Here is a 15088-nt window from a genome sequence, read left to right as displayed (position 1 = left end):
AATGCACTCTGAAAGAGATCAATACAGACTGGTTCAAGTCCAATGGAAAATTACACAACTACTTGCATTTTTCACCTATATAAAGTAAACCTATATTAAGTTACACTGAGCCAGACCAGTGGTCCATCTAGATCAGAATTGTCTCCAGTGACTGACAGCAGCTCTGGTTGATCTACTTGCACTTTGATGTGCTTTCGAACTGCTAGGTTGGCAGGAGCTGGGACTGAGCAATGGGAGCTCACCCCGTCGCGGGGATTCGAACTGCTGACCTTCTGATCGGCAAGTCCTAGGCTCTGTGGTTTAACCCACAGTAGATAAATAGGTAGGGACGCAGGTGGCGCTGTGGGTTAAAGCCTCAGTGCCTAGGACTTGCCGATCGAAAGGTCGGCGGTTCGAATCCCTGCGGCGGGGTGCGCTCCCGCTGCTCGGTCCCAGCGCCTGCCAACCTAGCAGTTCGAAAGCACCTCCGGGTGCAAGTAGATAAATAGGGACCGCTTACCAGCGGGAAGGTAAACGGCGTTTCCGTGTGCGGCTCTGGCTCGCCAGAGCAGCGATGTCACGCTGGCCACGTGACCCGGAAGTGTCTCCGGACAGCGCTGGCCCCTGGCCTCTTAAGTGAGATGGGCGCACAACCCCAGAGTCTGTCAAGACTGGCCCGTACGGGCAGGGGTACCTTTACCTTTACCTTTACCTTAGATAAATAGGTACCGCTCCAGCAGGAAGGTAAACGGTGTTTCTGTGCGCTGCTCTGGTTCGCCAGAAGCAGCTTAGTCATGCTGGCCACATGACCCAGAAGCTGTACGCCGGCTCCCTTGGCCAATAAAGCGAGATGAGCGCCACAACCCCAGAGTCAGCCACGACTGGACCTAATGGTCAGGGGTCCCTTTACCTTTTAAGGAAAAGTGGGACATTTCGGGATCAAGTCAGAATCTGGGATGGCTTCTTTAAATCCAGGACATACGGAGGGTCTGATAGAGGGCAACATACCGTGGTACCTTGGGTTAAGTACTTAATTCGTTCCAGAGGTCCGTTCTTAACCTGAAACTGTTCTTAACCTGAAGCACCACTTTAGCTAATGGGGCCTCCTGCTGCTGCCGCGCCACCGGAGCACGATTTCTGTTCTCATCCTGAAGCAAAGTTCTTAACCTGAAGCACTATTTCTGGGTTAGCAGAATCTGTAACCTGAAGTGTATGTAACCCGAAGTACCACTGTAGACCCAAAGTACACTGCCTAGGGCCTGGGATACTGGACTCTGGGATCAGAGTTTCCTTGCTCTTTCATATGCGTTAGCTGGGATAGGGAGCAATGGGGGGAACAGGGACTGAGAAGCTGCTAGGGATGCATGTCCATTTCCAACAGAGAATGCAATCTGTATTTACTACTGGGCACCGGTCTCCTTCGCCAGTGTTTAATTTCAGTATGAGTTTCTGAGTTCCACATATTTGCTCCAAGGTGAATTCCCGCTCCTTTCAGTATTAAAGGCTAACGCTTTGCCGCTTCTTGATAATGATGTCTCTTTTATGCCTTTGCTTTGTTCCCTTTCCAGCCTCCCCCACTCCCTCCAGATCTCTTCTTCTGTGAGGAACAGAAGGATTCCAGAAGCTTCATTTTCTGTTGTGGCAGAAAAGGGATGCTGGCAAGATTCCTGTTGGCACCAGCTGCTGTGAGCTCCTAATTCTCTTCCTGCCTCAACTAGCCTGGGCTGCCAGACAACGTCATGTAGCTTCAAGGTGCTTCCTTGTGACCCATTAAACCAGGTGGAATCTCAAGCCAAAATGGCCATTGGAATACCGCAATCCCAAGTGCCTCAACAAGTTATCCAATTGGTACATGTTGTCCCAAGAACAAGCCGGGCTAAATGTCTAGCAGACCCTCCAAGTGTCCCTATTTTCCAGGGACGTCTCTGATTTAGAGAAGCCGTCCCGGTTTCTGATTTGATCCCAGAATGTCCCACTTTTCCTTAGGATGTCCCTATTTTCATCGGAGAAACGTTGGAGGGTATGGAGTTATCTGACTCCCGAGCCGTATGAAGGCAATCCCGTATAGGGCAGTTTTTTAAATGTTTAATGTTATAATAATAATAATAATAATAATAATAATAATAATAATAATAATAATATATTTATACCCTGCCCATCTGGCTGGGTTTCCCTGGTCACTCTGGGCAGCTTCCAACAGAACACTAAAATACAATAACCTAGTAAACATTAAAAGCTTCGCTAAGCAGGGCTGCCTTCAGATGTCTCCTAAAAGTCTAGTAATTATTTTTCTCTTTGACATCTGGTGGGAGGGCGTTCCACAGGGTGGGTGCCACTACCGAGAAGGCCCTCTGCCTGGTTCCCTGTAACCTCACTTCTCGCAATGATGGAACCGCCAGAAGGCCCTCGGCGCTGGACCTCAGTGTCCGGGCAGAACGATGGAGGTGGAGACGCTCCTTCAGGTATACTGGACCATGGCTGTTTATTTTGGAAACAGGGTATAAACAATATAATAACAACAACAACATTCTAGGACATGCTGGTGGGTATGTGACTCCCAATAATCAGCATATTATTGTGGTTCCTCAAAGTGGCTTGGGCAACCCAGTCAGATGTGTGGGGTATAAATAGTAAAAATATCATAATGGAATGGGACGTCCCTATTTTCATCGGAGAAATGTTGGCGGGTATGAGCAAGCACTTGGATGACAGGAGCATCAGATAACCTGACACAGCATATTGATGTCTAGACAGAGCTTTTATTGCTAGGCAGCTGAAGGCTGTCCTTTTGCCCTTTGTTTTCCATTGCCAGCATGACATTGCAGATTGCATTTTGATCGAAGGCGTTTGTGTTGCTGTCAGATATTTTTAAGATATGGTTTTAGACATAGAGCAATCCCGTTTCCTTCCTCCATTCGCTCAATTCAGGCGAAACACCCAACCAAGGTTTAGTGATCAGTAGGCCCCCTAGAGGAGTGTCTGATTCTTCCTTCTTCTGCCTCATGCACAGAATGTTTGATGCACTAAAAGGTAAAGGTAAAGGTACCCCTGCCCGTACGGGCCAGTCTTGACAGACTCTGGGGTTGTGCGCCCATCTCACTTAAGAGGCCAGGGGCCAGCGCTGTCCGGAGACACTTCCGGGTCACGTGGCCAGCGTGACATCGCTGCTCTGGCCAGAGCCAGAGCCAAAGCCAGAGCCGCACACGGAAATGCCGTTTACCTTCCCGCTGGTAAGCGGTCCCTATTTATCTACTTGCACCCGGAGGTGCTTTCGAACTGCTAGGTTGGCAGGCGCTGGGACCGAGCAGCGGGAGTGCACCCCGCCGCAGGGATTCGAACCGCCGACCTTTCGATCGGCAAGTCCTAGGCGCTGAGGCTTTAACCCACAGCGCCACCTGCGTCCCCTTGTTTGATGCACTACTGTATTTTAATATTTGGTTGAAAGCCGCCCAGAGTGGCTGGGGAAGCTCAGCCAGGTGGGCGGGGTATAAATATATTATTATTATTATTATTATTATTATTATTATTATTATTCCTTACTACACTTCCTGGTTTCTCTTAACCATGGTTTGCTACAATGTCTGGACTGGCATACTAATTTTGAGACTATGGTTCACAAACAAACCATGGTTTCATGTTGTGGTTTCAAGGCAAGATGCTAGAGGCTGCAGTTTAATGTTTTGGTTGCCACATGGCTAACAAAAAACAAGTAGAGGTGGATCCCAGACAAGTCTTTTCCAGGCCTACCTGGATATGCCAATGATTGAAAAAGGGTGAAACAAATAGCTCAGTCAGTAGAGCATGAGGCCCTTGATCTAAAGGTCACAGGTTCAAGCCCCATGTTGGGCAAAAGATTCCTGCATTGCCGGGGGTTGGACTAAATGACCCTGTGGGTCCTCCCAGCTTTACAAGGGTGTTGCTGTTGTTTAGTCGTTTAGTTGTGTCCGACTCTTCGTGACCCCATGGACCAGAGCACGCCAGGCACTCCTGTCTTCCACTGCCTCCTGCAGTTTGGTCAAACTCATGCTGGTAGCTTCGAGAACACTGTCCAGCCATCTCGTCCTCTGTCGTCCCCTTCTCCTTGTGCCCTCCATCTTTCCCAACATCAGGGTCTTTTCCAGGGAGTCTTCTCTTCTCATGAGGTGGCCAAAGTATTGGAGCCTCAGCTTCAGGATCTGTCCTTCCAGTGAGCACTCAGGGCTGATTTCCTTAAGAATGGAGAGGTTTGATCTTCTTGCAGTCCATGGGACTCTCAAGAGTCTCCTCCAGCACCATAATTCAAAGGCATAAATTCTTTAGCGATCAGCCTTCTTTATGGTCCAGCTCTCACTTCCATACATCACTACTGGGAAAACCATAGCTTTAACTATACGGACCTTTGTTGGCAAGGTGATGTCTCTGCTTTTTAAGATGCTGTCTAGGTTTGTCATTGCTTTACAAGTCTATGATTCTATTATCTCCATCCTCCCCGCCACTACCATCCTACCCAACATGTTGGTTCAATTTCAACTGTTGCTACAATTAGCCATTCCTAATCAGCCGCCAAGCTCACTCCCTGAAATATCCAATTAATTCCTGTTAAGAAAATGAGATCGTTCCTGTTCTTTAACATTTATGTTGGGGCCTCTGTTTTTCTTGCGCCTCCTCATTACAGCCGAGTTTTCCATCAGTGCGTGGTGACATTAATAGGAAATTAATGTCAAAAGAACACAAGCAATGAGGCTTATGTGCAGGGCAGCCGCGACGTACCACCAATCAATTTGAGGGTTGTGAAAACGCTCAGTAGGATGTAATATATTTTGCACTTGACAGAGGTTCTGGAGTGGGAGGTTTTTTGTTTGCTGCGATTGAGGAAAGTTTGCAGGATGTTTATTTTTAGGGACAGGTCTTGTTTAAGCACTAATGTTTCTGGAATGAGGTCAGATATTCAAGCCATGCAGATACAAGAGTGTTCAAAGGCTGCCGGTCACGCTCAGCACAGATAAGGATTCCTGCGGCAGGCCTTCATTGGCAACCACATTTATTAAATGTGTTCCCCCGTGCAATTGCAGCTTACCAATGCCAGAAGTTCCATTGTTAAAGCAACGTCGTTGCTCACAAGCTATTTAGCAAAGGCTGGGAGACATTTCTAAAGGGTACCAGCATCAGAAACTGCTTGGTAGGCTGTCATTCTGGAGAAAGCTCCTAAAAGACTTTTTCCTCCCTTGGTGCTGATGTAAAAATTGGGGTTTGGCTTTTGCTGCCCAACTCCCATGGGACTTTGAGTCCAGTCAGAGAAGAATGGATGGAGGCAGGATCCAGTGGAAAGCAAGGCAGATCTTTATTTTTCTGTTGCAACATTGTTCCCTTCCCTCCTTGCAAGGGGAGAGGGACCATAGCTGTCAACTTACAGATTTGAAAATAAGGGACCAGCAGCCTCGAAAATAAGGGATCAGAAGCCAAAATAAGGGATTTTCCGGGCACAGGTATGCTCAGCTTCTGAGCCCCTCCCAGCCAAAGGCAGAAAGCCCAGCCAGCAGCCAAACGAAGCCTCAAGCGGTGGTTCCCACAGCGCAGCAACCCGGCAAAGGGGATGCAGCAAGGAAAACCACCGTCAACTCTCCGCTGGGAAGCGCTGAGCAAAGGCGAGTCCCCAGGCAACGCGGCCGATTTGATCAGCACAAGGCATGCAAGCTCCACCCCCCAGTTGTTCTTAGACTCCTTATTGGGTGAGCAACGCAGCCAAGCAACACAGCTGGAGCCTCCCTCCTCCTTGGCCGGCAGGGAGAGAGGGAGAGGAGCTGCTTCCTTTGAAACCCGGGAAATTTAAGGGACATCATCAATAAGGGACAGCAGCAGGACACGGTGCTGGGATAAGGGACTGTCCCGCCAAATAAGGGACGCTTGACAGCTATGGGAGGGACCCAGAACAAAAACGTGCAGGAACCTTTAAAGACTTTTGACATTGCCCAAACAAAGACCACCCTAAAAGCATCATGCATACATCATAGGATGCAGTCTACACCAGAAATCCTATCTGCCAGGATACCTGATCATGGTTGCTGATTGCATTACCTGGGCAGTCTGGCCATTATTTTGTGGTGGTTAATACTTTAGTTCTTGAATCCAGGTCACAGGCTCACCATATTCATACACAAATATGCCCTTAAGACAGGATTTGAAGGATTTGTAAGTGAAAAGACAATGGGGAAGCTTTCCCCATTTGCCTCCTTTACTGCAGAGGAATATTTAAAGTCATTGGGAGTGCCAAAATGGCTTCAGGATTGCTCTCCTGTACTATTTCAGACACGGGGTGCATTTAGGGACGTGGGTGGCGCTGTGGGCTAAACCACAGAGCCTAGGACTTGCTGATCAGAAGGTCAGCGGTTCAAATCCCCGCAACGGGGTGAGCTCCTATCGCTCAGTCCCTGCTCCTGCCCACCTAGCAGTTCGAAAGCATGTCAAACTGCAAGTAGATAAATAGGTACCGCTCCGGCGGGAAGGTAAACGGTGTTTCTGTGCGCTGCTCTGGTTCACCAGAAGCGGCTTAGTCATGCTGGTCACATGACCCGGAAGTTGTATGCTGGCTCCCTCGGCCAATAAAGTGAGATGAGCGCCGCAATCCAGAGTCTGCCATGACTGGACCTAATGGTCAGGGGTCCCTTTACCTTTACAACCTGAGCATAGTATACCAGTTGCTGGAAACCACAGGCGGAAAGTGTGTTCTTGTTACAAAAAAGGAGATTCCGACTAACCATTAGGAGGAACCTGATGGCCGTAAGAGCTGTCTGACAGACTCCCTTGGGAGGTTGTAGTCTCTCCTTCCTTTGGAGGTGTTTAAGCAGAGGTTGGTTGGTCATCTGTCAAGGATCCTTTTGCTGTGATCCCTGCATTGCAGGGGGCTGGACCTGATGTCGCCTGGAGACCCTCTACCAACTCTACAGTGCTATGATTCTATGAGCTACTATTTATTTCCATGGAACCTGCCCTGGAGTACTTCCTGGTCAATTGTGATTTAAGCCAATAAATCTTAACAGCTTGAAGTGGAACACAAATATAAGGTAGAACAGATATATAAGGTACAAATATGAGGTACACAGTAGAACAAACCTAATCTGCCACCTGCTACCGATTGTCTTGCAGTAATTTACTGAGGTTGTTGTTGTTGGTGCCACAGGTTCCCATGAACGTAAGACTTCCAAACTTAAGACGTCCAAAAGCAGCCAAGAATCACAGCCAAGGTGTGCTGCGTTTCACAACTCTTCAAGCATCCTAGCTCTCCGACAACTTTCGAACCACGGTGCAGACAAGCGTGAGAATAATCATGCATTGGATACACCCAAGGCATTCAAATAATCTGCCCAAAATAAATTGCTTGAAGGGTTTGAGAACTTAACTTGTTGGCCAAGCCCAGACGTATATAGGGATCCCTGAATCCCTTATACCAATTTTGATTTGTGTTTTCATGCAAACCTGTACACAAAAAAACTATTTGTTTGGCAACCCTGTACACACCAGTGCCTGGGAGTAAGCCACATTTAATTTAAGGAGATTTACCTTTGAGGAGGCAAGTATAAGAGTGTAATTAAGTTTAATTAATTTGGCATGAAGTTGGCCTTTAAAACAAAACGTCTTGTTTATCTCTCGTTACAAGCTCTTCCCCATCAGGGTTCTTTTATTGCAAATGTCCATATATACATTTTTAAAGACAACAGGGTTGTCCATAGCTACCTGCTCCCAGCCCTGGAGTGCGTGAAATCCCATGGGCAAATAAGTAAGAAATGGCTTAAGGATTACTTAAAGCTTATTGAAGATGTGTATTGTCAGGAGCCAGGGTGAGGAGTAGCTCATCAGCAATAAAAACACCAGTGTCTGTGAAGTCAACTCTTTATTCAAAGAAACTGAAACAGCGCAGGCCTAGCAATCGCAGCAACTCTTCCCAGTAGGTCTTGCCGCAATGAAGCAGTTTTGAAGACTGGAGGTCCCCGCCTTCCCATTTCTCTCTAAGGCTCCTCCCCTGGTTCTTTTCCTGGCAGCCTAAGGCCCCCCTCATCATCTCCAGCCTCTGCTTCTGTCTCTGCTTCTGAACTGCTTTCTGCCCCAGCCTCTTCCTGCTCACTAAACCCTGTTACCTCTTCAGCTTCAGACACCTTCTCCTCCCCATCTGCTCCCTCTGACCACTCAATGTCGTCCCACCACCAATCCCCTGGCTCTGAGCCTTCTTCCCTTGGGGTTTGCCCTTGTGGGAGGGTTCAGGTTCCCCAGCTGGTGCCTTCCACCACTCCTCGACATCCAGCCAGTCCATTGCATGTAGAAATAATGACTAAAATTGTTGACTGAGGAAGGGTCATAGCCAGGGGCGTCTTACCCATAGAGGCTAGTGGCGCAGGGCGTCAGGGCGCCAAGTTCTGGAGGGCGCCATGAAAGAAGTGGAGGCTGGGCATGGTGCCTCCTGGCATCAGCTCGCCACCCTCGACCACCTCGCTGAAGCAGCGCCATGCCTGCATCCCCTGCCTCTTCCCCGCCGGAGGAGCTGCCCTCCAGCCGCTGCCCGCCTCCTCCAGCCCAAAAAAGCTTCCGACAGCACCGTAAAAAGGTCGGCAACTCTGGGAAACGGGGGGGGGGGGAGATCTTTGCACCATGGCACCGGATATACTTACGAAGGCCCTGGTCATAGCACAGTGGTGGCGGGCTTGCTTTGCATGCGGAATATCTCAAGTTTACTTCTTAGCTACTCCAGGTAGGGCTGGGAATGTTCACCTTCTGAACCCCTGGGGGAGTAGCTGCCAGTCGGTGTTGCAAGACTGGGCTGGTTGATTGTTTAGTTAACTAATCAGCTAAAACATTTTCTAACATTTGTTGTTTTGTTTTAATATTATGCTTTTGAATTTTAATTGATCAGGGAGTTACCTACTAGACTTGTGGACCAAAAGGCATACATGCATATATTTGCGTGTGCATATACACACACATGCGGGCACACACACACACACACACACACACACACAGTGCTTTTTTCTGGGGGGACACAGGGGGATGCATACCCCGAAACATTTTATGAATCTAACGGGAGAAGAAACTAAAAGAAATTGCAATTTTAGTTTCTTCTCTAGCACAGTGAATCACCAGTTCTGTTGAATAGCATGGTGATTCGTCTGTTCCATTGCTACCCCCAATGGCGGCCTCATTTCCTTTCCCTGTGTTTTCTGAGTCTCAGACGGAAGCGAGCGTTTAATGAGTGAAGCAGTGTGGAATGTGGATGTGTGGTGTATTACTGATGAAAGTTTGCCCTCACTGAGGGGCCGTATTTCAATATGGGTAATGCATGTTCTTTGTACTTTTGTCCATTTACTGTATTTATTTTTCCCGATTTGAACTATAAATTGGTGATTTTCTTGAGTCAAAATGAGAGTACCCCTAAACATTTTTTATAGAAAAAGCACTGTACACACACACACACACACACACACACACACTTAAGTTACCTCTTGACTGAAAGGAAAAAAACTTGAAGCCTTCAACAAAAAGAACAAAACAAGTTATCAGTAAAAAAAAAACCACAGTTAAAAACAGCTATTTAAAACATTCAAACAATAATTTAAATTGATGATAATCTAAAACAACTGCATCCTTTTACCTATTTGGGTCACTTTGCCTAAAAAAACAGCCATGTTTTCAGCACCGCCGAAACAAGTACAGTGAAGGCGTCTGCCGGGTATCAATAGGCAGGGAGTTCCCAAGTGTAGGTGCTGCAAAACAAATAAATCTCAAATGATTACTTTGGCAGGAGGAAAACAGATCATAGAATCACAGAATCATAGAGTTGGATGAGACCACAAGGGCCATCGAGTCCAACCCCCTGCCAAGCAGGAAACACCATCAGAGTGACAGGCCTACTCTTAAGATCATGAATGTTCCTTCCCTCCTTTGTTCCTCGGGTCAGACAGCTCAGTGAGACATACAGATGAGTCTGGAGACTGTTGTTAACCACCCCATAATATCACACGGCTCTGCTTTTCTATCCACAACAGAGCCTTTCCCCCCAGAACAATATCAGAACATCTGAGTTGAGCAGCATTAAAAATAATGAGAGAAAAAGACCCTGGAAAGTCTCCAGCTTTTTTTGAGCTATTTATAGAACATTGTGCCATCGGCATTCCTCTTCTGCTGAAGAGCCACGGGACATTCAGGTTTTGATAGCAGTTCCCAAAATGCAGCTGGGTAGGCGGGGGATGACTCAGCAGGACCACGAAACAATGCTGTGTAATTTTAACGCTCCTCCATCCATCCCTCCCTCCTTGCCAAGTTCGCTTTCATTTCGTTTCCCCAAAGGATAACTCTTCTGCTGGTGCAGCAGCCTCTGTTTTCATTCCGCAGTCAACTAGCTTATTGATAGCACACTCCAGCAGCATCCCCGCCAAACACACATGCAATCGTCACATTTTATATCCACAACATTGTCAGTCATACACTTCTTCTGGTGTTTTTCACACGCCGCAACCCCAAAATCCTTCGTTAAGTTGTGGGTGAACATATCAGACAACACAGCAATTGTTCAAACATCTGTTGTTTATTCACAGGCCAGAACAGAACTGAACTGAAGGGTTCAGCCAGCCTGCTTATATAGAGCTCCAGTACAACGTAACTGTAACAATTTTCTAAAACTATCCAATCACTGAATGTCACCTTCGATCCCTTATTTGCATAACTATCTACAGTATCCCCCTGCTGGCCCAGGGTGAGAACTTCAGTACATAACACCCTTTTTTAACATATTTTTATTGAGTTTTCCATATATCTATATTTTCATTACACAAATCCATAACTTAAAGCATTGCTCAAACATAGCATCGAACTCCTTCCCTCCCTCTTTCTGACTTCCAAACATCTTTTATAAATTCTTCACACTTCTATAGCCACGTTTTTACCTTATATCTTCTTTTGACATTCACCTCCTTATATGTAAGTCAGCTCCTTATTTTCACATTAAGAAACATTTCAACTCAAACCTACAAACGTTTTCAAATGTTTACAGTTTTCTTTCGTATAAAATACAAATTTGCTCCAGTCCTTTTAAACAGTTCGTCACGCCAATTCCAGATCTTCCCCGTCAGCTTTGCCAACTCTACGTATTCAACCATCTTTGTCTGCCACGCAACCCCAAAAACCAATGTATGATCAAGTGGTTGGACCTGTGAAATGTCTCTAGGTTTGCTGTGGGGCCGTCTAAGAAGGACATGCAAGGAAGCAGACTTTGGGAAGGTTCAGAACAGATCAAAGAAAGTATTGCTTTATGCCAGGGATCAGCAAACTTTTTCCTCAGGGAGCCGGTCTGTGTAACTCCTTCCCACAAGACACAGTGAGGACCACCAACTTGGATGACCTTAAAAGAGTAGACAGATGCAAGGAGGAGAGGTCTAACCATGGTTGCTAGACACAGTGGCTATGCTCTGCCCCTCCAGCAATGCTTCTGAACAGCCTCGGTCCAGTATATCTGAAGGAGCGTCTCCACCCCCACCATTCTACCCGGACATTGAGGTCCAGCACCGAGGGCCTTCTGGTGGTTCCCTCAGTGCGAGAAGCCAAGTTACAGGGAACCAGGCAGAGGGCCTTCTTGGTAGTAGCACCCGCCCTGTCGAACGCCCTTCCACCAGATGTCAAAGCGAACAACAACTACCAGATTTTTAGAAGACATCTGAAGGAAGCCCTGTTTAGGGAAGTTTTTAATGTTTGATGCATTACAGTGGTACCTCGGGTTACATACGCTTCAGGTTACATACGCTTCAGGTTACAGACTCTGCTAACCCAGAAATAGTACCTCGGGTTAAGAACTTTGCTTCAGGTTGAGAACCGAAATCGTGCTCCGGCAGCACGGCGGCAGCAGGAGGCCCCATTAGCTAAAGTGGTGCTTCAGGTTAAGAACAGTTTCAGGTTAAGTACGGACCTCCGGAACGAATTAAGTTCTTAACCTGAGGTACCACTGTACTGTATTTTCAATATTTTGTTGAAAGCCGCCCAGAGTGGCTGGGGCGGGGTCAGATGGGTGGGGTATAAATAAATTATTATTATTATTATTATTATTATTATTATTATTATTTATTAATTCTGAATACCAGTTGCTGGAAACCACAGGAGCAGAGATAGCTCTTGTGCCTGAATTCTGTTTGCTGGTTTCCCACAGGCATCCCTTTGGCTACTGTGAGAACAGGGGGAGCTGGACTAGATTATCCTTGGGGGTCCCTTACAACTCTGTGATTCTATGATAAGAAGAGTGTGTTGGATAGGTCCAAGGGCCCGTCGAGTCCAGCATCCGGTTCTCAAAGTGGCCAGCCTGCAAGAGGCACAGGAGCGCAACATCGCTTTCCCCTCCTGTGGTTTCCAGAGACTGGTATTCCAACCACCGAGATAGAATGCAGCCATTACGACTAGTAGCTGTTGATAGCTGCTGTTGTTGTGAAATTGCCTGAGCAGCTCCCATTGTGAAATTATCTGATTTCGTCTCTCCACGCAGAAATCTAATCAGCTGCAAATTCATAAAGTGCCAACAGGGAAGGATGACTGCGTTTTGATTCATGTATTGTCATGGAAAGTGCTACGTTAGGGTTACCAGACGCCCCCAGTTTTTTAAAAACTCTGCGCATTTATGTTTCACAGGGTGCAAAAGAAGGGCTTTGTACCTTGCCTGGCATAAAAACCGCGCACCTTGCGCCCCTCCTTGCAACAGCCGCCCGTCCATGACTCCCGAGCCTCCCTGATCTGTCAAAACAAAGGGAGGAGGGGCAGGAGATCGGGGAAGGCTTGGGGGTCACGGGTGGGCAGTGCGCCATTGCCCGGTTTTTTAAAAACTCTGCTCAATTATGTTTCACAGAGTGCGAAAGAAGGGCTTTGCACCTTTACACAATATACATGTGTGTTTGGGCCCAGGGTCTTTTGCCTCACCATCCCCACTACTGACTCCCTGTTGTTGCTGCTGCTGCTGCTGTTGTTTAGTCGTTTAGTCGTGTCCGACTCTTCGTGACCGCATGGACCAGAGCACGCCAGGCACTTCTGTCTTCCACTGCCTCCCACAGTTTGGTCAGACTCATGCTGGTAGCTTCAAGAACACTGTCCAACCATCTCGTCCTCTGTCGTCCCCTTCTCCTTGCGCCCTCCATCTTTCCCAACATCAGGGTCTTTTCCAGGGAGTCTTCTCTTCTCATGAGGTGGCCAAAGTATTGGAGCCTCAGCTTCATGATCTGTCCTTCCAGTGAGCACTCAGGGCTGATTTCCCACTGTTGCTACTCAGCTTCAAAATAACAGCAATAATAATAATAATAATAAAGTGTCCCCGGATTCATTGAAAAAAATCTGGTAACCATATGCTACATTCACCTTTAAATGCAAACCAAATTGAATTTCTCCCTCCTCTTCTTAATTGTAGCTGCCTTTGAAGAAGAAAAAAAGATACCTAATGATTGCCAGAGATTGCTCCTGAGCAAATGTTGCCTGTGGTCTGAAAAAAAAGGGGGGGGGAGACCATTACACTCCATTATCTCTTTCAGCTTCTAGGAAGGGGCGTTATCTGTTCTGCACAAAGCTGGTTGGCAGGATCTGTGCAGAGTAGCTTGGCATGAGAGACAGTTTCGTACACATTCCAGCGCAGGGAATAGCAGTTAGGATCACGCCTCGGGCAGATGATTCACCATTTCCAAAGTAGATTGTTAGGTAACAGTTGTTTGTTGACCTCTCTGGACATTTCTGAGGGCTCCATTTTGTTAGTGGGCCAGCGGCGTTATGCCTTGAACTCAGTGCTGCCAGCCGGGAGCCAAATCACCCATTTGCTTGACTCTTTTGCCCAGAGATAAGCCTCGGAGGCTGCACAGCTTCTGCCTTTGCCCATCAGCCATGCAGACTTATAGGAACCGGCTGATGCTAAAGAACCCAGCAGGTCTGGATTACGCGGACAAGAATCACGGAGCAATCTTTTCTGTTCCCTGCCGTGAGGGCAGTCAGGAAGTGTTTAACGCAGCAGAGGTGCACAAGCTTCATGCCGATGCAATTTTTTTCTCCAGGTGTTAGGTAGCGGGCCATTTTGAGGATCCACATGATGAGATACCGGCTCAGAGGGCCGGCCCTACCATCTGGCAGATTGGGGAAGTGCCTCATGTTACAGAAATTACAGGGGGGGGGGACATCTTTAAAGTTGTTAAATGTTACAAATATTATGCATAAGTGTATCCAAAGGCCCGTATAGTTAAAGCTATGGTTTTCCCAGTAGTGATGTATGGAAGTGAGAGCTGGACCATAAAGAAGGCTGATCACTGAAGAATTGATGCTTTTGTTTTTTTATTTTTTTTTGTTTTTTTAAATATGTTTTATTAAGTTTTAAAAAAAGAGAACAAACATAAGAAAAAACAAGAACAAATTCACAAAAACACCAAATTATAAAATACATTAGAAAAAGAAAAAACAATTTAAGAAAAAACCCATTTTAAGAAAAGCAAAAAAGACAAAGAAAAAAATAAAAACAATACACAAAAATCCCTCTTTTTTAATCCTCGACTTTGTTTAACTTATTTTCTTGACTTCCTCACATCTCCCTTTTTTGTATCCCTGTTAAAACTTAATTCAGCAAATTCTTGTCCAATTCATTTGTCTAATTATCCATCCAATCTTATTTTAAACCTCATCCCTAGAACCCTTTCAGTTCATTTCAAAACCATTAGCATTCAAAAATTTTACAATGTTTCTGTAAATAAATTTTAAATTTCTTCCAATCTTCTTCCACCAACTCTTCTCCCTGGTCTCGGATTCTGCCAGTCATTTCCGCCATCTCCATATATTCCATTACTTGCATCTGCCATTCTTCCAGAGTGGGTATATCTTGTGTCTTCCAATGCTTTGCGATGAGTATTCTTGCTGCTGCTGTTGCATACATAAAAAAAGTTCTGTCCTTCTTTAACACCAATTGGCCGACTATGCCCAGGAGGAAGGCCTCTGGTTTCTTAGGAAAAGTGTACTTAAGTACCTTTTTTAGTTCATTATATATCATCTCCCAGAATGCCTTGATCCTTGGGCACGTCCACCAAAGGTGAAAGAATGTACCTTCCATTTCTTTACATTTCCAACATTTGTTATCGGGCAAATGATA

Source organism: Podarcis cretensis (genome assembly GCF_951804945.1).
Source record: "Podarcis cretensis genome assembly, chromosome: 3".
Taxonomy (NCBI): Eukaryota; Metazoa; Chordata; class Lepidosauria; order Squamata; family Lacertidae; genus Podarcis; species Podarcis cretensis.
This window is presented reverse-complemented; position numbering follows the sequence as displayed.